Genomic DNA, 23,714 nt, shown 5'->3' with positions numbered 1-23,714 from the left:
CTTGCCATCTCAAATGAGATTCCATGCAACAGGGAAAGCGTGCAGGGTTCCCGTGAGCTCGCAATGGATGATGGAGAACGTCTTTCTCTGGATTGGTAACGTGTAGATTTCCATGGAGCTGCCATGGTGCGACATGATATGATGCTTTTAATGGGGCTGGGACAGGGAAGATATTCTTAAAACCAGTGAAAGGGCAGGGCAAGGACAGTCATGGTAGCAACGAGGTACCACAGACTTTCGAGCAATTTGAGAGAACAGACCTAATTTTAACTAGCCAAGGACTTCGTCGACGGAAGCCAGAGCAGAGCCAGCAGATATGCCCCACAAAGCACACCAAAACATTCTTTCTCTGACTTCCAAGTCATCATGGATCTGGCCTGGCAATTAAAGAGTAAGCATTTTTTTTTTTGTTGTTAAATGTTTTTTTTAATGTTTATCTATTTTTGAGAGAGACAGAGCATGAGCAGGGGAGGGGCAGAGAGAGAGAGGAGACGCCGAATCCGAAGCAGGCTTCATGAGGGCTCTGAGCTGTCAGCACAGAGACCGATGCGGGGCTCGAACTCACAAACTGTGAGATCATGACCTGAGCTGAAGTCGGATGCTTAACAGACTGAGCCACCCAGGTGCCCTGGAAAGTATGCTTTTTTATCATTGATTTTCTACCATCGGTAAACTTTCGTTACAATTATATTCCTGTACAAAGGAAGCTCATTTTGTCATTTATGGCTACCTTGGTTTCTTCTAATTTCTTAGAATCTTTTTAACTCACCAAGCTAAAAAGTCAAGGGAATGACCTAGGCCAATCAATATATGGGCAGAAATGAGACGTCTCATGTCACATTCATATGGAGAGGTACAGAAAATAAGCTAGAAATAGTGCCTGAGGACACATTTTTAGTGAAAGAATAGTAGGGGGAGAGGAAGAACGAAGCTGGCATCTATTGTGAACTTACTATATGCTAGAAATTATGAGGCACTTTCCATTTTATAAGCCCTGCTATATTCCACAGATAATTTAAAGTTGTTTAAAAGTGAACAAGCAATAAAATAAATGCATGAGCAAAATGATAAAATGGCAGAGTAACAACATATGGAATTAGAAAGTCGATAAGAGAACGTTCCATCAAGATGCTGAAAATTGTTTCTACCAAGAGATGTTGCAAATAAACACAAGACGTCTACATGGTGAGTTAGTGTTGTCCTTATCACCACTTCCATGGGAACTCATAGATTTTCTCTGATCTCAGACAGAAAATATTTTCCCTTATGTCAGGTTAAGCAATATCCTAAACATTAAACGGAGTAGAGAACTATAAGGTCATATATTGAATGATCACTGAGCAGTAGCTGAGGGCAAATTTTAGATATTTAAAGTGAAAACAACTTGATTGATTCACACAAATAACGGTGTTCAAAGAGATCGGCTGTGACAGCGGAGGCACAGATTTAGGATGGCAAGTGACAAAAATCCCAGGCACTAACATTGACGCATGCATTCCATCATTCATTTACTTAATATAGATTACTTAGCAAGCACCGTAAAATGCACGAAGGATACAATAACAAACACAGAATGCAGAACCTCTCTTCCCTCTCTGAGCTCCCAAACTGGTGGCTCCCAGTAGGCGATAACCAGTGAATGGATTTGAGTTGAGGAAGATCTGACCTACTGTTCTAGAAGAGTAAATTCGGAATGAGTAAGCACAGTGTCAGGGTCCCAGCCCAATGAACCTGGATTTAATTAAAATGACAGTGTCTCAAAAGAAGCAATAAGAGGGGAAGCCAAAAGACGCCGGGTTGGAGAGACCCTAGAAACACATCAGAGGTTGAGGATCCAGCAGATTCAAAGCAGAGAGCTCACCAGTGTATCTTTTGTTTTGGTTATGATTCGGGAGTCAGGGCCCTGGTTACCTGAGAAGAGTCCTGGTCTAATTATTAATAGGGCTGCTGTTACTCTCAAATGTTGGGAAACTAAACTTGTGTTTATCTAAATCCAGCCACAGCAATGCCTTGGTGTCATGAGCGGGTAGAGTTGAGCACAGCAGCAGATAGAAGCAGGGGTGGCAGCCTGGGACTTCAGCACCATCTCTGCTGGCTGTGGGTAACACTGAGAGTTGGTTGACCTGAAGTCAGCCCCTCAAAGAATCCACATGTTTGAAGCAGAGTAAAGTTCACCGTGTGGCTTGCATTACTTGTTTTAATGGTTTCTTAGGAATACTCGGAATGCTTTATGAATACCTAAGGGAGGGCATATTCTCAAAGTCTATAAACCCCCAGCCAATTATGGCTGAGTTGGGGGGTGGGGTGGCGTTCATATTGTTAGGGCAGGCAGCGTAATTCTAAGGGGGCCAAGTTGGCTCAGTGCCAATTCATGCTTCTCTACTGCTTTGAAATTTACATTTGGGGAATATTATTAATTATAGCAATAGCTCTGTCAAAAAAATAAATGGCCTGAGGTTTAATAAAAGGAGGGATTGACTAGTCATATGATGCTAATGAGTAAATTAAAAGATATATTTAAATATTCCTATCTATGAAGTATTGTTCCTGAATGCATCTTATTATCACAGGGATCAGGAAACATTAAGTTTAATGACTCCTTCTTTAAAAATAAGTCCAGAAAAGTATGGAAACAAAGGAAATAAATGGATGGATAGATTGTTAGTTCATTAGATGATGCGTAGGTAACTGAAAGAAATAGATGATAGGTAGATGATAGATAAGGTAGGATAAGAATTTATTGATAAATATTTTCCTTCTTTTAAGCCTCAGATTGCTTCTTAAAGGCATATATTTAATTAAAAACATCAATTTTTGAATGAAACTTTAAGAATATATTAACAAAAAGCTAATTGAGTCTGTAAATATACATTACGACTGGCTTAATAAAATGAGCATTTTGTTTGTTTGCTTTCATCTTTTACCTCTAGTTAATAGACTCTCTGCTAACTCAGAGGAAGTTTCTATTTTTCTTTCTGTGACATTTATAAGGTAACAAGACCCAGAAATGCATGAGCATTTTAAATGTGATATATCAAATAATAGAGAATAAATCTCTCTTATTTTATCTTGGCATGCTCTGTCCTCATTTGCCTTTTCCAGGCTTTATTTAGAGGGAAACGAAGGTTCATTCGTTCTCACTGATAATAAAGTAACCCAGTTTGGAAAAGTTATTTTTCTTATATTCATTGGAAATGAGATCTTATTTGAAGTTGACTGCATTTACATTTATTGTGCCTGTAAAGGATCTGATTTAAAAGATTAGGAAGTGCTTTATGCATCATGCATTATGAATATGCACCAGAAATAACACTGCCAGGAGATAATTTAATTCACCTTGGTAGTGACATATGACAATGAGGCTCATACAATCTGACCACATATTATACGAATCAAAGATAAATAAAATAACAACAATAAGGTAACACAAAAGATAAACTATCCCCCTTGGCCAGAAAAAAAAATGCCACATTTGAATCTTTTCTTTCATAAATATAAATTGTTCTAAGGCAGAAAACATGTTTCTTTTTGTGACTAATATAATTGTTCAATAAATATTAATCAAATGTCAAGGAAATCAGTATTACTAAAAATTATGTTTGTTCATTTTGATGGGGGCTGAAATAGATAGTCATTCGGGGCCTTGGCGAGATGTCCTTTTGTTTAATTTAGCAGAATATTTTTGAAGAGTTCGGTGAATATCACACAAGAGCAATAAAACCACGTATATAGGAAGCATTCTGCCTAGATGCAATTCAGCAACTTTGGTACATGCGATATCCCTGAAGGATCGATTTTAAGGTCTTGTTATATTTAAACACCTGTATAAAATGATCTTGGTTGCAGTTACCGCGGGCTCATTTACATTTTAATGTGGGCAGTACCATTTTGGATGCCACTGGGCCCTGTTCAGAGAAGTTCAAGGGCACTCCCCGGGAGTCTTTTGACATATTACAAGTTAGGTTTGTAGTGAATGTAGCTGCGCATAAAATGAGGGCACTGTGGTTTACATCTTAAAATGTAAATGTAAAGAAATCCATGGAACTTACTACTGCACCTCAATATCTAAATCTCTGTGTAGCAGGCAACAGAGTATGAGCGTGAATACAGATTGATGTGAAGTGTCTTCAACTCTACAGATAAAAAACACAAAGTCGTCTATTTAGCATCAATATTGTTTTGTTTTCTAAGTCAGGAGGACTTTATCATTTTTCTAAAAACCTTAAGAAAACAAAGAAACAAACAAAATACCTACAAATATAGTCATGCCCTGGAACAGTCTCTATCTTGAACCCAAACGATCAAGAATAAGTCTGGTATGGGGGCGCATGGGTGGCTCAGTCAGTTGAACGTCCGGCTTTGGCTCAGGTCATGATCTCACAGTTTGTGGGTTCGAGCCCCGCATCGGGCTCTGTGCTGACAGCTTGGAGCCTGGAGCCTGCTTCAGATTCTGTGTCTTCCTGTGTCTCTGCTCCTCCCCCACTCGTGCTCTGTCTCTCTCTCTCTCCTTCAAAAATAAATAAAAATATTTTTAAAAATTAAAAAAAGAATAAGTTTGGTATGTTGGTGAATCCTGTCTTTTGGTCACTGTATGGAATTTATTAGACTATAGTATGTAATTCACTTATTCCCCTTTTAAAATTTATGCGTCCAGTCCGTTATACTTCTAAATGTCAAAAATAAAGTATTTAAGTATTGCTCAAAAAATATAAATAAAGAAGGCTTTACATTAAACATTTTAGAGAGAATACAATATGCCTCGTGACTTGTAATCTATGTCTCTATGATAGATGCCAATATTAGGAAAAGCATTAGTGAGAGTGATAAATATGATGTTATTTGTTAACTGAAATCCATTTCCAAATTAAGCAAAAAACCCTTTAAGATAATTTTTTAAATTCTATCGAGATAAGATTCTTGGATGAAAGCATTTCCTTTTTTAATCAACATTTTATAAGCAGTTAAAGTTCTCCTTAACCACCACTGTATTAGATATATACATGTTCTTACGGAAATGAGCTGTCGTGTCTTCATATATAAATAGTCCAATTAGAAAAGTAAATTATCCAGTGCAATTGCATTACACCCATGTTCTTAATATTATATAGCAATTTTTGAGATTCAGGAAAATAAATATGTATGTATACATATATACACATATTACATATATACATTATATATATTATGCATATATTATATGTTTATACTATATATACATATTATACATATGCATCTATATTTATTCTGAATCTTTACATATATAATATATATTTATATTTGTTCTGAATCCTAAAACCTGCTGATGTGAGAGATCTGCAGATATTACGTAATACATCATTTATGTTAAAGCACACAGTATTATGCTTTTCTTCCGGGAAATACCTACTTATGTAAGTTTGCGAAAAAAGATACACAGAGAAGACATACTGAGCTAGAAAGAGTGACCTGGGTTTTAACATGGCCAACACATTGGGCCATTAGATGCATCTGCCATTTCTGAATCATGTACTAAGCCAGCATTTTCAAGTAACTGTTACATAATGGGAATTTCATTATGTGAGGAACTAAAAATAACCAGTGTTCCCCGTAGCCCATCCATCTCTTGGTGGCATGCCTCTAGTTCTAGCCGCGTCACACTGTTCCCTTTTTCCTCCGTATTTGTTTTATGTCCTGTTACATGGTAGGGTTCACGAGGGCTGACTGCACATCAGCTTGTTCACTGCTCGGTCCTTAACCACACATGCGGTTTCTCACAGTAAGACCCTTCTGTGTGTTGAATACACGAACAAAGAAAGAGAATGATTTTGCCCTTCAGTAATAAAATGGCTATTAACAGTGAAAACAATATTCCTGCTTCTATCCCTATTCCGACATATCTGATCTCTTAGTATTCTCTATCATCTACCACTCAAACGCTCATTGCACGTTTGTATTACATTTATCGACATTTCAGGACAAGTTTAGCCTTACTTTATAGAATACAGATTCTAAGAGAACATATGCCTATGTGAAATGCATTAAAACCTATCACTGACCAGCGTCTGGGTGGCTCAGTTGGTTAAGCCTTGGACTTCGGCTCAGGTCATGATCTCCTGGTCCGTGAGTTTGAGCCCCACATCAGGCTCTGTGCTGACAGCTCAGAGCCTGGAGCCTGCTTCCGATTCTGCGTCTCCCTCTCTCTCTGCCCCTTCCCCCGCTCACACTTTGCCTCTCTCTCTTTCAAAAATAAATAAACATTAAAAAAAACCTATCATTGAAATATATATTCATACATACATATGTGCCCTATTTATGTACTATAAAAACAATTTTATACATACTTTGTTCTTTTAAAATTACATACTCATTATACAATGCCCAGATTTTTCTAAAACAGATTTTAATTATTCTCCTTTTCCTTTGTATGTATTTGTAAGTCCCCATTTTTCTTTGTTTTCTAACAAGCATGATACGTATAAATAGATATAGACATATGATTTTATAAGTACTTCTAAATACAGTTTTGAAGTAGGTAGGCTAACTTAAAATATGTGACAGTTTGAAGTAAATTGATTTTTCATTTGTATTTGGCCAAAAAAGAAATGCATGCAAATTCTATACATTTTCAAAGGCATAGTAATAATGTCTGCATTTTTTTGCTAATATTTCTAGAATGAACTAAGTCTAGGTATTTAATAGACTTAAGATAGCATGTATATGCTTATATTTTGTATATTAGCATTTTCAAAATCACAATATGTGAAAAATAGAATAAAAATAGATACTATTATAAAAATTAAAAAGCATTTAAAGAATTCATACTTTATCAGGCTACAATGTAAATAAAAAAACAGGTTTTGTTAGTATATTTTTTCAATGAGAAACATGAAATCATCTAAACAACATCTGCCTCAGAAGCTGAATTGTGTTCATAGGGCTGAGCTGTTTACAAAAACAAAATTCACTGAAACAAAGGAAATGGATATTCTAAAACACATTAATAGAGGAAATACTTAAATATACTTGGGTTGCAAACACTAAAATACCCTTGGTGGACATTCAAATTCTTTAATTAAAAATGCATTGCAATAAATCTATGCCTACTGTAGCTATTCCAAATGATTTCATATTAAGTATATTATGTGCCTTAGATATGTATGTTTATTATTCAAATCGGGCATATACTTTCAAAAACACAACCCCACAATCACCTCCTTCTTGCTGTGTTTGAACGCGTTACAAATAGTAGCTCAGCATTGTGATAAAACCAAAGTAAACCTGAACTGTAGACGGGCTGTTATTTCTTTAGTAAATGAATTACAAAAAAACCAATAAAATGTCCTGTTTAATTACTAATTCTTATGTATGCATATGGTGTAAGAATTTATGCAAACTACTTTGCTGTTGTCTGTGATAAAATTTTATCAGCCACGCTGCACAGAATGAGGTATGGTACTGGTCCTTTGTTTGTTCTTTTCAGGTAGTTCGTGACATTTTGTCTCCCTCTCTTGTAGTCATTATATGCTAATTCAACAATTATTTTAACAAAATGCTGATGACTGGCACGTTTACTATAAAAGATATTTCTAATATCCAAGCAACAATAATATCCAAATGACCATGAATGGAATTCTACATGGAAGCTGTCAGAGTCATTGGTCAGGTTTGTGCAGATATTCTTTGTCCATTTTTATAAGTCTACAGTCCAAAAAAAACATCAAATAGTCTGATTTTTTTCCTATAAATAAAATGATATGGATCATAAAACACAGGGGAAATTTCTTCAATATCATTTAAAATATGAGGATCCATATTACTCATTCCATTGAAGTTCTGTGTTCCTTAGGTAAATATTACTCTGGCAAAATAATCTTTGAGAGGGAAATTGCACCTTTTTTCTCGTTTTAAACAAGATCCACAATTTATCCTTCATAATTGGAATTGAGATTGTGGCTAGTAATTTATGCAATAAATGGGCAGGTGGAGAACATTGCTTCCATACACAAAGTCTATTTAGAAGATAATTTATGCTAACTATATTTGTAAATACATAGCGTTGCAAATGTAAAAGTTAGGAGAAGATAATTTCAATACATTAAATAAAAATAAGTGCAGATAGAAATAGAAATAGATATGATATGTTCTCTCTACATTGTATCAGTCATATAAATGTCTTATATTCATTACTGTGACAGCTGCTTGGTCCATGTAGCTTTTTGCTTGAAATTCTCCAGAAGTCTCTTGGCTGTTCATTTTGATTTTACACTTAACTCCCAATAGTCTATTCTGAACAGAATATCTCAGATGCTTCTTTCAAACTAAGTTAGATGATGTCAATCATTTATTTAAAATCTTGCAAATGTTGTGCTCTCAAGGTTAAAGCAAATTTCCTTACGATGGCTCACGAAGGTCTTCCAATCTGGACACCTTTTAATTTTCTTCCTGTAGCTCACTGACTACAGGAGGATCTGACCCTTTCTTTCAGCTCAGGTCATGATCTCATGGTTCCTGAGTCTGAGACCTGCATTGGGCTCTGTGTTAGCAGCAAGGAGCCTGCTTGGGATTCTCTATTTCCCTCTCTCTCTCCATTCCCACCTCATGGAGGCTCTTTTTCTCTCAAAATAAATAAACTAAGTTAAAAAAAAAAAAGAACATATGAAATTACACCGAAGAAGAAGAAGAAGAAGAAGAAGAAGAAGAAGAAGAAGAAGAAGAAAGAAGAAGAAGAAAGAGAAGAAGAAGAAGAGGAGGAGGAAGAAAGAGGAGGAGGAGGACAAGAGGAAGGAGTAGAAAGAGAAGAAAAGATGGGGGAGGGAAAGGAGTAGAAGAGAGGCAGTGGGGATTAAAAAAAGAGGAAGAAGTAAAAGAATACAGAAAAGCAGGATCTGGGGAGAAAGGGTTCCCATGAGAAGACAAAGCAAGTATGAATTCCTTATTTAATGCCAGAACTTGGCATGTCGAGCGGTAAGGACAGAGGGGACAAAGATGTACTCAAAGGTAGAAGGAAAGAGTTTGCTTTTCAAGGGCCTTCTCAACCTCTGTGGGAAGTTTGGATTTTATTCATTGGGCAAAATGGAACCACTGGGGAGCTTTCATGTAGGTTAGTGGGTGATGTGGATTCTTTTCTGAGAGGCTCTCTCTGGGTCTTGTGTAAATGGATTTCAGGGGTCAAATTCTAGGTGCAAGGGAATCCAGGTTGGATGTTTTTGCAGTTTCCCAGGCCAGAGATGACGGCAAATAGGAAAAGATGGTGAACCCCATAAGTGGACGGATGTGACCGTTTTTTGACTTGGACAAAAATACAAGTAAAGCCGGGGAAGCCGGGAAGATGTAGTAGTTAATCCCCAACGATTTGACACTGCATTTTCTTATTTACTCTTCTAAGCAAAAACACATCCCGACAGCAAACAGGCTCATATCTATATTCAGGAATTTGACCCAGTCACGGAGCTGGTAGTGGTAGGTGGTGCTGAATTGCACACAGGCGTGCTGGCTTGTGGAGCGTATTCTCCTCTATCGTAGGGCAGCGTTTGCGCGTCCCTTCTGAGAGCTACGTTAGGGACTAGGTAGACAGATTTGCGTCCATGGGAAGGCCAAGCAGAGAGGGCGACTTGCATAGTTAGAGGATTTTGCCTTTCGATGATTTTACTAGCCAGAACTCTGCTGATGCCCTAGCACCATTCTCCCAGCCTGGAGACTAAGTGTCTGCTCCTCGGCGTTTGCATCTTGCTTGCTGCCTATTTCTGGAATCTTGACCACTTGCCCTCTTGTACTGAACACACGTTATTTGCCTTCTGTATCAAACCTTTGGGGATCACTGTAGAACTCATTTTGAGGCCTTTGTAATTCATTGTATCTACAGGTATCCCACATATCTATCAAGCTATATCATACTGTCCCCCTCTTCTTCCATTTCCACACCGTTTTAACCCCTTCCTGCAGAGCTAGGGCTTTGACACGTTTCCCCTGACATCCAGTCCTGAGCTGTTTACCATTCCAAACTGCTATTAGATGCACTTCTAAAATTCAGAGGACATACACATACATGTGTTTGTATGCACAGAATACACTTGACTAATTGTTCTATTGTAACTTAAGATAAGTTTTCAGCACACCATACTTTTTCTCTGCAATGCTTCCAAAAAAAATCCCTTTACACCACTTAGAACTTGATAATATAGTAAATTGTCTAGTGCTAAATTATATATTCTTTTTTTAATTTTTTAATGCTTATTTATTTTTGAGAGAGAGAGAGAGAGAGAGAGAGAGAGGGCAGGGGGAGGCAGAGAGAGAAGGAGACACAGAATCCGAAGCAGGTTCCAGCCTCCGAGCTGTCAGCACAGAGCTTGACGTGGGGCCCGAACTCATGAGCCATGAGATCATGACCTGAGTTGAAGTCAGATGCTTAACTGACCGAGCCACCCAGCTGCCCCTAAATTCTACATTCTTATATGTTATTTTCAAATTGCTTCCCAGTCTATGTTATTATTACCTGAGTCTAATTCACCTAACTAAAATATAAATGTATTGAGTACAGGGATCGAAGCACCTAAAATAATGCTGACTGAACGGCAAGTAGTAAATAATGCTTATTAATGGCGACATCAGGGAAATAACAATGAAGAAGAGAAAATGTGAGAAAATACGGGTTTTCTTCCTCACTTTGGCATAATAAATACTGTGCTTTCACATACATAAGTTGAGGTTTATCATTTCTGATATTTTCCCGAATGTTGGTAAAACACACATTTTCATCATGCATATCTTATAACCGTGTTTATTCCATCTTCTGGGTTTTGCTTTCTACTTTATGTCACCACTTCTAAGTGAAATTTAACTAATTAAATGAAGTAATTAAGGAATCAAAATGCATCTCCCAAGGACGGGGTTTTAGGTAGACAACCATGACCTTGTTTGCCCAGAACACAAGGGATTTCATTATGACACCGTCAGTACCTTGGCTTAGGGAAATGTATTTGACCTCTTAGCCTATTGCTTTGGACAGGAATTATATCCAATCCATCACTTCTAATGTCAAAATGATAAAATCCTGGCAGCAGTAGATTCCTCGTTCGGGGGAAAATCATTTGCTTTTTCCCCTGTCAGTTCCTGTATAATTCTAAATATTTAGATGACATTTGCAAAAACAATACAAATGTGTGCTTAATGAGCATGACAACTGCAGAGCTAAATCCACTGGAAGCTTGAATACACTGGAAAATGAAAAAAAGGTCCGTCTGTTTTGAATGTCAACATCCTAATGAATTAATTCAACACTATTTTAGCATTGAAAGCGAATATGCTTTTATTACCATTTCCAGGACTGCGGTTTCCTCGGGGGGGGGGGGGGGCTTCGAAAGGGCAAAAGAGTAACTCCTGTGACGTCCAGGACCAATAAACTGCTTCTTAGTGACATTGGCCTATGGATTTTAAGTTCACGCGTTGTGTTCTTGGTCAAAGGACATGGTCGAAGTGAATTGTCTCGGCTCTCTGACGGTTTCATCTCGAATGTGCCATTTCCCAAGTTGCCTAACAATCTAGTTATTTATTCAACATGTAAAAAGGTATACCTCATGCTCCGACTGCCTGCAAACCTGCCCGTTCTTTTTCATCTCCAAACAGAGTCATTTCCACCTCCTACGTGAAGGCTTTCGTGTGCCTGTCCCTGCCTGGGCACCCGCCCCAGGATGCACACTCACACGTGCTCATCTTTCACACATCAGCCTGAACGTCATCGCTTGCCTGTCACCCGATGAGGCCGCACCTCATCCGTATATCGTCCCAGGGCACCATCCTTTTTTACCTGTATCATTTTTCATAAATATATTTATGTGTTACTTTTTTTCTGCCGTGCTTCGTATTAATTTCCCCTTCTAGACTGTAAGTTCCAGGCTGGCAGGAGCCTTCCTCTTTTCTCCCTTCTGTCTTGTGTCTTTAGCACAGCAGGCTCATTCAAGCTCTTAATTGTATGAATACATGAATGAAACCCTGTTGTTCTCTATAGATCTTCTCTGAATTGGACATGGGTGGAAAGCCTGATTTGTTTCATTTTTGAAAGAAAGGAAGCGTTTGGCATAATTAAGAAGGACAATCCGACACGCCCAGCGAATGCTTCTCCATTTGTAAGTAAGTCCAGCTAGGTGTTTCATATGGAAAGTTCTCCAGGGCGCCTGGGTGGCTCAGTCGGTTAAGCGTCTGACTCTTGGTTTCAGCTCAGGTCATGATTTCACGGTTCCTGGGCCCAAGCCACAGATCAGGCTTCGTGCCAATGGTATGGAGCCTGCTTGGGCTTCTCTCTAGCCCTCTCTCTCTGCCCCTCCCCCAAATGCATGTGTGCGCTCTCTCTCTCTCTCTGTCTCTCTCTCAAAATAAATAATCTTTAAAAAAGGAAAAGAGGGGAGCCTGGGTGGCTCAGTCGGTTGAGCGTCCGACTTCGGCTCAGGTCATGATCTCACGGTCCGTGAGTTCGAGCCCCACGTCGGGCTCTGTGCTGACAGCTCAGAGCCTGGAGCCTGTTTCAGATTCTGTGTCTCCCTCTCTCTGACCCTCCCCTGTTCACGCTCTGTCTCTCCCTGTCTCAAAAATAAATAAACGTTAAAAAAATTAAAAAAAAAATAAAAAAGGAAAAGAAAATTCTCAGATGGGATACGCAGTGTCAGACATTAACATATACAGGAGAAAATTATCCGCTACCGCCCAAGTAAAAACCAAAGAAGACAAAACAAAACACCTTTTCTGATGGCTGCAGGGTAGCAGAACCTGCCACCTCAAAATATGCCACTTTGGCATGTTGATTGTTTTGAGCTGAAGGCACTCGAAGAAAGGTCCAAGCGGGGAGAGGCTTTCTCTGAGTTCTCCTTATCTGCCTAAGGACAGATCCTCCAAAAAGAACCGAATGGGCGTAAATCCCCTCCCCAGAAAAGTTGCTGCAACCAGGGGAGATTGAATCTTATCACAGGGAAGGAGAGTGGAAGTGGACATCACACCCAGAGAAGCGGTCACAAACATTTGTTAACGTTAATGAAACAGGGGAACCATGTAGATGAACGTGGTTTTCATGCTGCAAGAGGCCTGCGTAGCAAACCACAACTCCCAAGCTTGTAAATCCCTTGACATTAGGAGGTCAAAATGCGAAGGAAAAGCAGTCACAAACAGCCAACTAGGCTTTAAGCTAGAGCCAGTCAACAATTTCCTTTGCTTCTGCACTTTCTTTATGTAAGTCCTCCCCTGGTTCTCGTCTGCAGAGTGCTGCTCGCCGTGTGGGTTTGGCACTTGGGTTTGCAACTGCATTTGGCTCAAACACACTCTGAAAATGCCTAATATGCATCAGTTTACCTTTTTTTTTTTTTTACTGTTTATTTATTTTTGAGACAGAGAGAGACAGAGCATGAACGGGGGAGGGGCAGAGAGAGAGGGAGACACAGAATCGGAAGCAGGCTCCAGGCTCTGAGCCATCAGCCCAGAGCCCGACGCGGGGCTTGAACTCACAAACTGCAAGATCTTGACCTGAGCTGAAGTCGGACGCTCAACCGACTGAGCCACCCAGGCGCCCCATCAATTTACCTTTTAACACCGTCCTACCCCAGATCTATTCTTCTAACGGCCCATGGATCTTTCCCCAAAATCATTTTCGCTCCCCTCAGAAGTCCTGCTTCCTCCCCTTCCCCTGTTAAGACACTATTTAATCCTGAATTCGAAACCACCTTGGGGAGTTATTCATTTTCCCCAGGTGTATTCCATGCATACCTGAGGTAGACGTGTGTTATTGTTTATTTTTCTCTTGTTAATCTTTTATTACAAGTGGTCTCATCTAAGAAATCAGGAGGGTAGAGGGAAAATTATGTTTCCTCCCCAACCTGACCTATGTTTCAATAACGTTTCATGACTATCTGATAGACACTACCATAGCTACTCCAACGTGTTATACTAGTATCCACCACAATACTCTCTTTTTGTACATAAACACACACACGTGCACCCACAGATGCACACACACACACACACACACACACACACACTTTGGACTTTGGACAGTTTATTCTAACTCACTGCAGTCATCCTGGGGAAAAGGCACCTAATATCCTTTAGTCGGTGCTCTGCATGCATAGTCTTCTAAAATAATTAGAAAGGTTTCTAAATTCTGTGTCTGTTCTCTTAATTCAAGTTCCTCTTGGAGTTTTTCAAATAATTGGGTTTATGCTAATGATCTGTGATTTAAAATAGGCGTGGGAGATGTTAGTGCTGCGCTGCCAGAAAAAATGTAATTTTAGCATTCATGAGCGACTGCCCCATCACTATCAACACCATCGTCGAAAACAAGACAGATGTGTGAGTTGGAGACGTTACCGTGTTCTTGCAATGCTCTGTCTTCTGCTCGTCAGTGAAAATTAAGGGAGGAGGGTTGGGGGGTAAGCCATATATTATTTGGTCCTAAGTTTTGACCCCGTGTTGACTGCTACCCTATCTTTATTAAACTCCTAAGTGCCAAGTACAATGGGTTCAAAGTACTCAGCAACCGTATCTCAGGAAAATATTTTGGCTTTTATTGCTCAGTGATTTGTGACATGCACAGTCTCATGGATTTAATTCCTTGGGCGATATCATGTCATCATTGTGACTATGATTCTTTGCCTCCACATTTATTGCAATGGTCATACTGGCCAAGGTCAGCGGTTTCCAAAAAGTATCGAAAAGATTTGTGGTTTGGTATTGAATGCGTTTCTGTTGTTGTTTGTTTGTTTGTTTGTTTGTTTTTCGTCTCCGAGGGTATGGGACAGAATTTGAGATGACTTTACAACCCAAAGCCGTTTTGTCTCTGAGAGTGGTTTCAAGGAATAGAACTTGGCTCTCAGTGACTATGTTAAAAAAAAAAAAAAATTGGCCCCGGTTTATAGCAGTTCTTGTTTTCTTGTTGGTTTCTTTTTGTTTGTTTTGAGAGACTGAGGAAAGGTAAAATTTAAACAAATTAAAATGCATAAATCTCAACTGGGAAATTATGGAAGATCAAACTGATGTCTTAACACCAATATCTCTACCAATATCAAGGTAGAGAATATTGCAGCAACCCAGAAAGTTCCTTTGGTACCCCTTCCCGATCTAATCTTTTCTCTGTGCCCAGAGACAACTGCTAGTTCTGTTACAGTTTTTGTTGCTGTTTGCCACTAAAAGTTAGTTCCACACACATTAGAGTGTAAAACAGTATAACATACAGACACAGTGGTTTTCACATGCAGAAGCAGGGAAAAGTTACAATTGTTAAGATATAGTTACATGGATGTTAACCATGTGAAGAAGTTGCCAGAAAGTTTTCCAAAATGTCTTGCTATTTTAATTCCCAACATGAATGTACGAGAAGTCAAGTTGTTCCATGTTCTGGCCAATCTTTGGTCTTTTCAATATTCTAATGACTGTGGGGCATATTCAGGGACAGGTTTGTGTGCCTGATAACCTGGGCAGTCACACAGGAGAGGATACTTAGAGGGATTCTGTATTTGGTGTAATGCTTAGCTATGGCAATCTTGATATTTTCACTAATTTTTTTTTTTTAATTAATGTTTATTTATTTTTGAGAGAGAAAGAGACAAGCCACGAGCATGAGCGGAGGAGGGGCACAGAGAGAGGGAGACACACACAGAATCCGAAGCAGGCTCCAGGCTCCAAGCTGTCAGCACAGAGCCCGAAGCAAGGCTCGAACTCACAAACCGTGAGACCATGATCTGAGCTGAAGTAGGATGCTTAAATGACTGAGCCACCAGGAGCCCTCATTTTCACTATTTTTTTTTAAATGGCCATAAAATTTTATTTTGCAGAGTACCCTACCCCCCCAAAAAAATATAAAAGCCAGTCCTTCTTGTTAAATTTGTATGTCATGAATGATGAATCATGTTGAGTATCTATGTGCTTATTATCATCTGAATATTACCTTTGGTGGAGTGTCTATTCAAAACCTTTCCTCATTTTTTAATCATTGCGTTATTAATATTCTTTATATTTTCTGGATATAAGTTCTTTATCCAATACGTGACTTTCAAATATTTTCTCCAGTCTTTGCTTGGTCTTCATTCTCATAAAGTGTTCAAAAAGGACACATGTAGAACTCTTTATAAAACCACAGTTAACTTTTTTTTTCCTTTTTAAAATTTTTAAAAAATTAATTAATTAACGTAGTGGTGGGGGAAGGGGCGGAGAGAGAGAATCCCAAGCAGGCTCTACCGCCAGTGCAGACCCCGACGTGGGGCTTGATGTGGAGCATGATCTCTCCACCATGAAATCGTGACCTGATCGAAATCAAAAGTTGGGTGCTCAACTGGCTGAGCCACCTAGGTGCCCCTCCTCTTTTTTTTTTTTGTTTTTTGTTTTAAGTCGTGTTGCTGGTGTTATACCTAAGATATCTTTCCTGCTGTTTGGGGAGACGATACTGGTCAGTATTACTACAAATTATTTCTCTTCCCCACGTTATGGCTTTCCCTCCCTCACTCTGACATTTCATCCCCTGCATTAGACCATTATGGTAATGTCGCAAGTTTTTTGTGTTTTCTTCGTCTGTAGCTCCTTCTTTCCCCTTTGCGTTTTCTTTGGGCAATTTTGACTAGTGCTGTAACTCACGTCAAGTCTATTGATTCTTCCCCCAGCTGCTTCAAGTCTAGTGACCAGCCGGTCAATGGAATTGTTCATCTCTGATACCATTGTGTTTAACTCCCAGGATTTGAATCTTAACATTTCCTCCTTTCGGATGAAATTCTCTACCTGTGCACGTACATTGGCCTCTTTTTCACTAGATTCTTTCAGATTTGAATGAGGGTCATTAAAAAAAAAAAACAAAAAAAAACTTGTCTGATCACTGCAACATCTTCATTCTGTCTGAGCCTGGTTTTGTGGATTGGTTTATCTCCTGAAATGGGATTTAGTTTCTCGCAAAGTTTTACTGAATGCGAGTCATCACAGAGGAATTGATAGAAACCACCATGAATGTGGAAGCTTGGCAAGCACACAGGTCTTTGTCAGCCGTCAGAGTGGGCCATTGAACCAACACGGTCTAGAATAGCGCGGGTTTCTTATAGTTGCTGTTGCGGCTTGTCGTTCTTATTACTGTGGTTACTTTCCAATGTCACAGGTTCAAATACTTCTATGGTGGGTTAAGTGCTTAAAGTAGAGGCTGGAGTGCTAGAAAGTTTGTCCCAGAGTTAGCGCTTCATTCCAGCGTCAGCCCTCCCTAAACGTCTGTGCCACGGCAGGGAATCTGTTTACGCACCTGCCCTCTCTAGCAATAGACTGTGTTACACCTGTGATGGGAAGTAGGGAATTCATCTGTTGTTGCCGGTCCAGTCTTCTGTTCTCTCGGTCTTAGGAAAGTTCTGTGCTTAGAGGTGCCTGTCTCAGCATTGCTATGCCCTCATCCCCTTGTCGGTCAAACTCTCCTATCTGTGGTTGAGTTGGGTGTGGATTTACTGTACGACCCTCAGCTGTGGGAAACCACAGCAATATGTATCATATATAGATATGTGATACCATGTTAAACCTCACATGCTTGCCTCTCAATCTGTTGCGGAGAATTTCTCTTTGACTTTCCTTAGGCCACAGCCTTTCCCTGTGCCTTGCAGGGGAGTGGCCCAGCAACCTGAGATTTGCGGTGTAGAGTATCATTCTGGAGGGCGTGACCGCTGCCCACCCTATCCTCTTCACCAGCTTCGACTCTTTTGAGTCTCGCCCTTCCTTCTGTGTCTTTTTGCTCCATAGGAATGAAGCGTGGGGGCAACTAGAAGCATTTTGTGTCTATCTCCCTTGCAGCAAGTGACAAGCTCCTTGGAGCCCTGCATAGGAGCGTGATTTCTTGCCACTCCTCAGTGAGGGAGACCTTTAGCTTTATTCCAGAACAAGTTTAGAAAAGCAGGCAGTGTGGTGTTTGTGTCTTCTGTGCTGTCTGTGATTAACTCCTTCAGGTTCTGTAGGCAAAAGGGTTTGTTGATCCTACCCCAGAGGACTAAGGCATTTGCTTTGTAAAAATAAGGGACTTGGGAAATGGGAGAGGTTTCCTACGTGGCCTGCCATAGCTGGCAATCACCCTCTGCTCATCTGAGCCACTCTACGTTGCTTTCTTCAGTCTTTTGCCCTGCACTCAATTTCTCTGCTGAGCACCCAGGGGGAATGAGATTTCAAGTGATACAGTGCTATATGGCTGAGTGAGGGCAGTTGCTAAGTGCCTCCAGCAACTTCGGGTTTATTAGTTCCCACTTGACTTTTAGCCAAGTTAAATTTTACCTGCTTATATTGTGGGCAGGACAGTTTCAGATTGTCTTGCGCTCTGTTATAGATCATCAAATATGTATGTCCCTCCACTGCTTGGAAGAATTTAAACCTCTTAGCGTTTCAGATTCCTTCATTACCTTTTAACTTCAGTTTTCTAGTGGGAATAAGAATTGTTCTGAATTTATAGCTTATCTGTTTTCTTTCTTTCTTTCTTTCTTTCTTTCTTTCTTTCTTTTTTCTCATTGTCAAATTAGAGGCAACTTTTTGTGTTAAAGCATACTTCATTCTAAGTGGAAGTCCATCCACAAATTAGGATATGTTCTGTGTTCATTTTCATTCCGTTTGAAATATTTATTTCAACTTCCTTTATGATTCTTTTTTTAGACCCTGAGATTATTTAGGAGTATGTTGCTTTCTGTACAGATATTTGTGGGTTTTCTTCTTATTTTATTTTAGCAATGTCTAATTGACTACTGTGATTAGAGCGTGTACCCTGGGTCATTTTAAAATTTCAATATTTATTAAGATTTGTGACTCTAAATAAGTATCTGTAAATATTACAAACGCACTTGCAAAAAAAGTATATATTGTACAGTTATAGGCTGTTGACTGTTATATATGTTAATTAGATCCATTTGGTCGATGGTGTGCAAATCTATAAGTTTACTAATTTTTCTCTATTTTTTACTTTCTTCTTATTTTCTGTATTTTTTCTACTTGTTTCTGTAATTTAACAATAACATTTCTTAAAATCTCCAACTGTATTTGTGAATATTTGTACTTCTAGCCTTGACTATGTGGATCACTGCTTTATGCATTTTGAAACCCTCTCTTTTAGGTCCACAAACAATTTTATGTCTTCTTTATGAATAACTTCATTTAAAAATTACAATATGTCTTTCCCAATATTTGGTAATATTCTTTATCTGAACATTTTTGGTTAAAAAACCAATACATTCATTCTCTTAAGGTTTTCAGTGTATTTTTTTTCAAATATATTACTTTTGGGAAGCCTGGGTGGGTCAATCGGTTAAGCATCTGACTTCGGCTCAGGTCACTATCTCACCATTCCTGGGTTCGAGCCCCACATCAGGCTCTGTGCTGACAGCTCAGAGCCTGGAGCCTGCTTCGGATTCTGTGTCTCCCTCTCTCTCTGCCCCCGCCATGCTTGCGCTCTGTCTTTATCTCTCTCAAAAGTAAATAGCCATTAAAAAGTCAAATGTCATACTTTAAAACAATCTAGTTCTTTGTATTTAAAAATTATTCTTTGCCAAAAATATTTTTAATTAAAAATATATGTATATTTATTTATTTTGAGAGAGAGAGACAGAACATGTGAGTGGGGTAGGAGCAGAGAGAGAGAGAGAGAGAGAGAGAGAGAATCCCAAGCAGGCTTCACACTGTCAGTGTAGAGCCACATACGGGGCTCAATCTCATGAACCAGAGATCATGACTGGAGCCACAATCAAGAGTCAGCTGCTAACTAACTGAGTCATCCAGGCCCCCTGCAAAAAACATAGTTTTATTGTTCTTATTTTAACTAATTCAGAAATTGGTGCTGTTTAGTTGATGGTTTTGTCTATTTACATGTACGTGCATCTAAAATATATGAATAAATTATATATAATGATGATATACATGTATATGTAACATAATTATATAACATATATACATATGTCCCCCGATATCACTACATGTAGTTTGCTTGTTTCTTTGTTTATGTGTTTGTTTTTTCAACCTAGATATTTACTCCTTCTTAATTTTTTTTTTTTTAATTTTTTTTTCAACGTTTTTTATTTATTTTTGGGACAGAGAGAGACAGAGCATGAACGGGGGAGGGGCAGAGAAAGAGGGAGACACAGAATCGGAAACAGGCTCCAGGCTCCGAGCCATCAGCCCAGAGCCTGACGCGGGGCTCGAACTCACGGACTGCGAGATCGTGACCTGGCTGAAGTCGGACGCTTAACCGACTGCGCCACCCAGGCGCCCCTACTCCTTCTTAATTTTTGCCTGGACTTTGTCATTCCATTTGATATCATCAATTTTCCTTTAAATTTTTTTTTTTTAGCATTCCCTATAGCGTGTGTTCTGCTAGGGATAATGAACTTTAGCTTTTGTCTGAAAATAGGTTTCTTTTATCTTAATGTTTTGCACATAAATATTATCATATCTTGTTTTTTTTTCATATTTGGAAATGTTTCGAATCTCTTTACCTATCTCTTTATTTTCATCACTTCCATAAAGCATTACTTCAAATATGTTTCTTAAAAGATGAAATATAATTGGGTGTTGAGCTTTAGTCTTTCCTAACAGTCTGTGTTCTAGTGGTAAAATCAAGTCTGTTCACATGTGATGTAAGAAAAGACACCCTTGATTTAATGTGTTCCAGCTATCTTCATCTATTACTATTTTTTATTCTGTTTGTTCTCATTTGCTTCACTGCTGCTGATTTGGTCAAATTGCTATTTGTTACTTTTCATCCCAGTGTTAATTTTATAATTCTACATTGGTTTTCCATTCTGTCGATGGCCACTTACCATTTCAAGATGCTCATATGTATCCATTATATGAAAACAACTTATGTATTGTTACTCTCACAAAGATATTCTACCCACACACTTCTATCATATCATCTCCATTTCCAATTAGATGAATCTTTTACAATATTCATGGCCTTACTGTCATTCCAAACAACTCTCCATTCACAGATATGTTACTGTTTCCCTTTTCCCCATGTTTTTGTTGAATAGTATAGTTGTTTTAATAACAAATATCATTAGAAGTTTCTTTGAAATAAGTACCTTTCACACTTATTGAGCATTTTTTACACATTCTAACAGACTACATCTTCCATATTCATATATAAGTATATATACACCCTTCAATTCATGTTTATTTCATACACACTTATGCATGTATGAATGTATATACATACACGTGAATATATATACACACCATTTTTTATTTCTCCTTAATAATTCTTCATTTTCTTTTTTTTTTTTTTTTTTTTTAAATTTTTTTTTCAACGTTTTTTATTTAGTTTTTGGGACAGAGAGAGACAGAGTATGAACGGGGGAGGGGCAGAGAGAGAGGGAGACACAGAATCGGAAACAGGCTCCAGGCTCCGAGCCATCGGCCCAGAGCCCGACGCGGGGCTCGAACTCACGGACCGTGAGATCGTGACCTGGCTGAAGTTGGACGCTTAACCGACTGCGCCACCCAGGCGCCCCAATAATTCTTCATTTTCTTATCATTGCTTACTATATCGTATAATTTCTTTTTTAAGTTTATTTATTTATTTTTGAGAGAGAGAGAGTGAGCACAAGCAGGAGAGGGGAAGAGAGAGAGAGGGAGACACAGAATTCGAAGCAGGCTCCAGGCTCTGAGCTGTCAACACAGAGCCTGACGTGGGGCTCAAACTCACTAACCATGAGGTCATGACCCGAGCCAAAGTTGGACGCTTAACTATCTGAGCCACACAGGTGTCCCCATATAATTTATAATTCTATGGTTAAGTACAATTTTAGTAACTGCCAGCCATTTTATTTTACATTCATTTCCAAATCACACTGTGTCGCGTCTATTTTTTTCACCACAATTTTGCTCAAGAAAATCTCATGGGCGCTAGAATCTCTAAATTAATTCATGACCAAGAAAGACTCCATAGCTTTGATTTTTACAAGGAAATTTGTATACATACTTCTCAGAATGCATTTTACTTCTTTAAAGTCTTTAAGGATACTCATCCTCAAGCTATGTTGTAACATCAAGGGTGCTATGAAAAAGTTTGGGGCTAAAATTATTTTGTCCTTCTGGTATATTATTTTCTCCATTTTTATATTAAGATTGGATGCATATAATGCAAAGCCAAAAGAAACCAACAAGATGTAGATGCGCATCTCCAATACAAAACCAGTGATAAAACATATCTAGAACTGCTATTCTGTGGTCATCAAGTACCCAAATTCCTCCTACATTTCTACCGTACCAACATTGGTGCATGACTTTGATTTCAAGTTCATCGTGTACTTCAGGATGGCTAATGAAATGGCAGTTATCATGTTAGAATTCCATATCAGAAAAGAGAGTAAGAGAGGACACAGCCAAAGTAACTATATCCCAGCGAAATTTTGATGTTTAGATTTCCCTCGCGTTAAACCAAACAAAGCCAAACTAAACAACACAAGCACACAGGCACATGCCACGCAGAGTACCCCAGCCTTCTGTTCCAGTGACTTTCATGCATGATTCAAGATACCATTCCACTGCTGGAATTCGAACCCACAATTTTAGCAGAAAGAAGAGGAAATGTGAGAAAAGCAAATGAGACTAACCACTAGCTGAGTCAATCATCCCTATCCAGTTTTCCCAGAAGCTTGTCCAAAAAGTTTGACTGCAGTTAATGGATCCTCTCCAGCTGCCAGAAAGGCAGCAAGTTAGAAATGAAATCCTTTTTTTTTTTTTTTAATTTTTTTTAATGTTTATTTAATTTCTGAGACAGAGAAAGAGCATGAGTGGCGAGGGGCAGAGAGAGAGGGAGACACAGAATCTGAAACAGGTTCCAGGCTCTGAGCCGTCAGCACAGAGTCCGACACGAGGCCGAACTCACAAACCGTGAGATCATGACCTGAGCTGAAGTCGGACGCTCAACCGACGGAGCCACCCAGGCGCCCCGGAAAGGAAATCCTTTCGCCAGGCTCTTTGCCACCCAGAATAAAACTCGGGCCTCTTGTCAAGCAAGAAGAAGCACTAGAAACGTACCTGCTTCTGCCACATCTGCACATCCTGCATGAATGACAATATGACATCATTTCAGTCTTTGGAGTTCAACACCTTCATAAGGATGCATTCCTTCGAAAATACAGTAGACACTGAGGCTATTTGCTTTTGCTTTTGTTTTACTTTTATGAAAAGAGCACAGCCAACTACCTAGTCTGTCAGTTTTTAAACTTGCACGAACTGGCTTTTACGCCCTGCCAGCCCCCTCCTCTCCCTTTCAGCCCAGCAGTCACTGCCTGGAGGCAATCAGAAGCGTTTACCACCTTTGCCAATAGCGCACCGCCTTGTCCTGGCAAGGCGCCAGCATTATTTCCCACCCTATCTGCATTTTTACAACCGCTGTTCATAACTGATTCAAGATACACGTAGAAGTGATTGCGTTTTTGACCCTGAAAATGTTCCAAATGACAGACGGTCTGCCAACCTGTTTGGTAAGCCAGAGGCAGAGAGCTTCTCCCTTGGCAAAATGGCATTTCCTTCCATCTCTGCTAGTAGATTAGAAAGCTCCAGACTCCATTTATTTCTCATCGATAGGGTTTTGTTGAAAGCATGCGGAACGAGCCAATGCACAGCAACATTCTGAATTTCATCATATGTCAGCCTCAGGAATCGTAGCTCTTCCTTCCAAAATACGGAAGGGACCCAACCATCTGACCTACTGTTTTGCCACTACAAAATGATGGTCACCAGCTCTGCAGCCTAAAACGTGA

The sequence above is a fragment of the Neofelis nebulosa genome, chromosome 11 (assembly GCF_028018385.1).
Source record: "Neofelis nebulosa isolate mNeoNeb1 chromosome 11, mNeoNeb1.pri, whole genome shotgun sequence".
Classification (NCBI taxonomy): domain Eukaryota; kingdom Metazoa; phylum Chordata; class Mammalia; order Carnivora; family Felidae; genus Neofelis; species Neofelis nebulosa.
The sequence above is the reverse complement of the archived record's forward strand: the minus strand, read 5'-3'. Positions refer to the sequence as shown.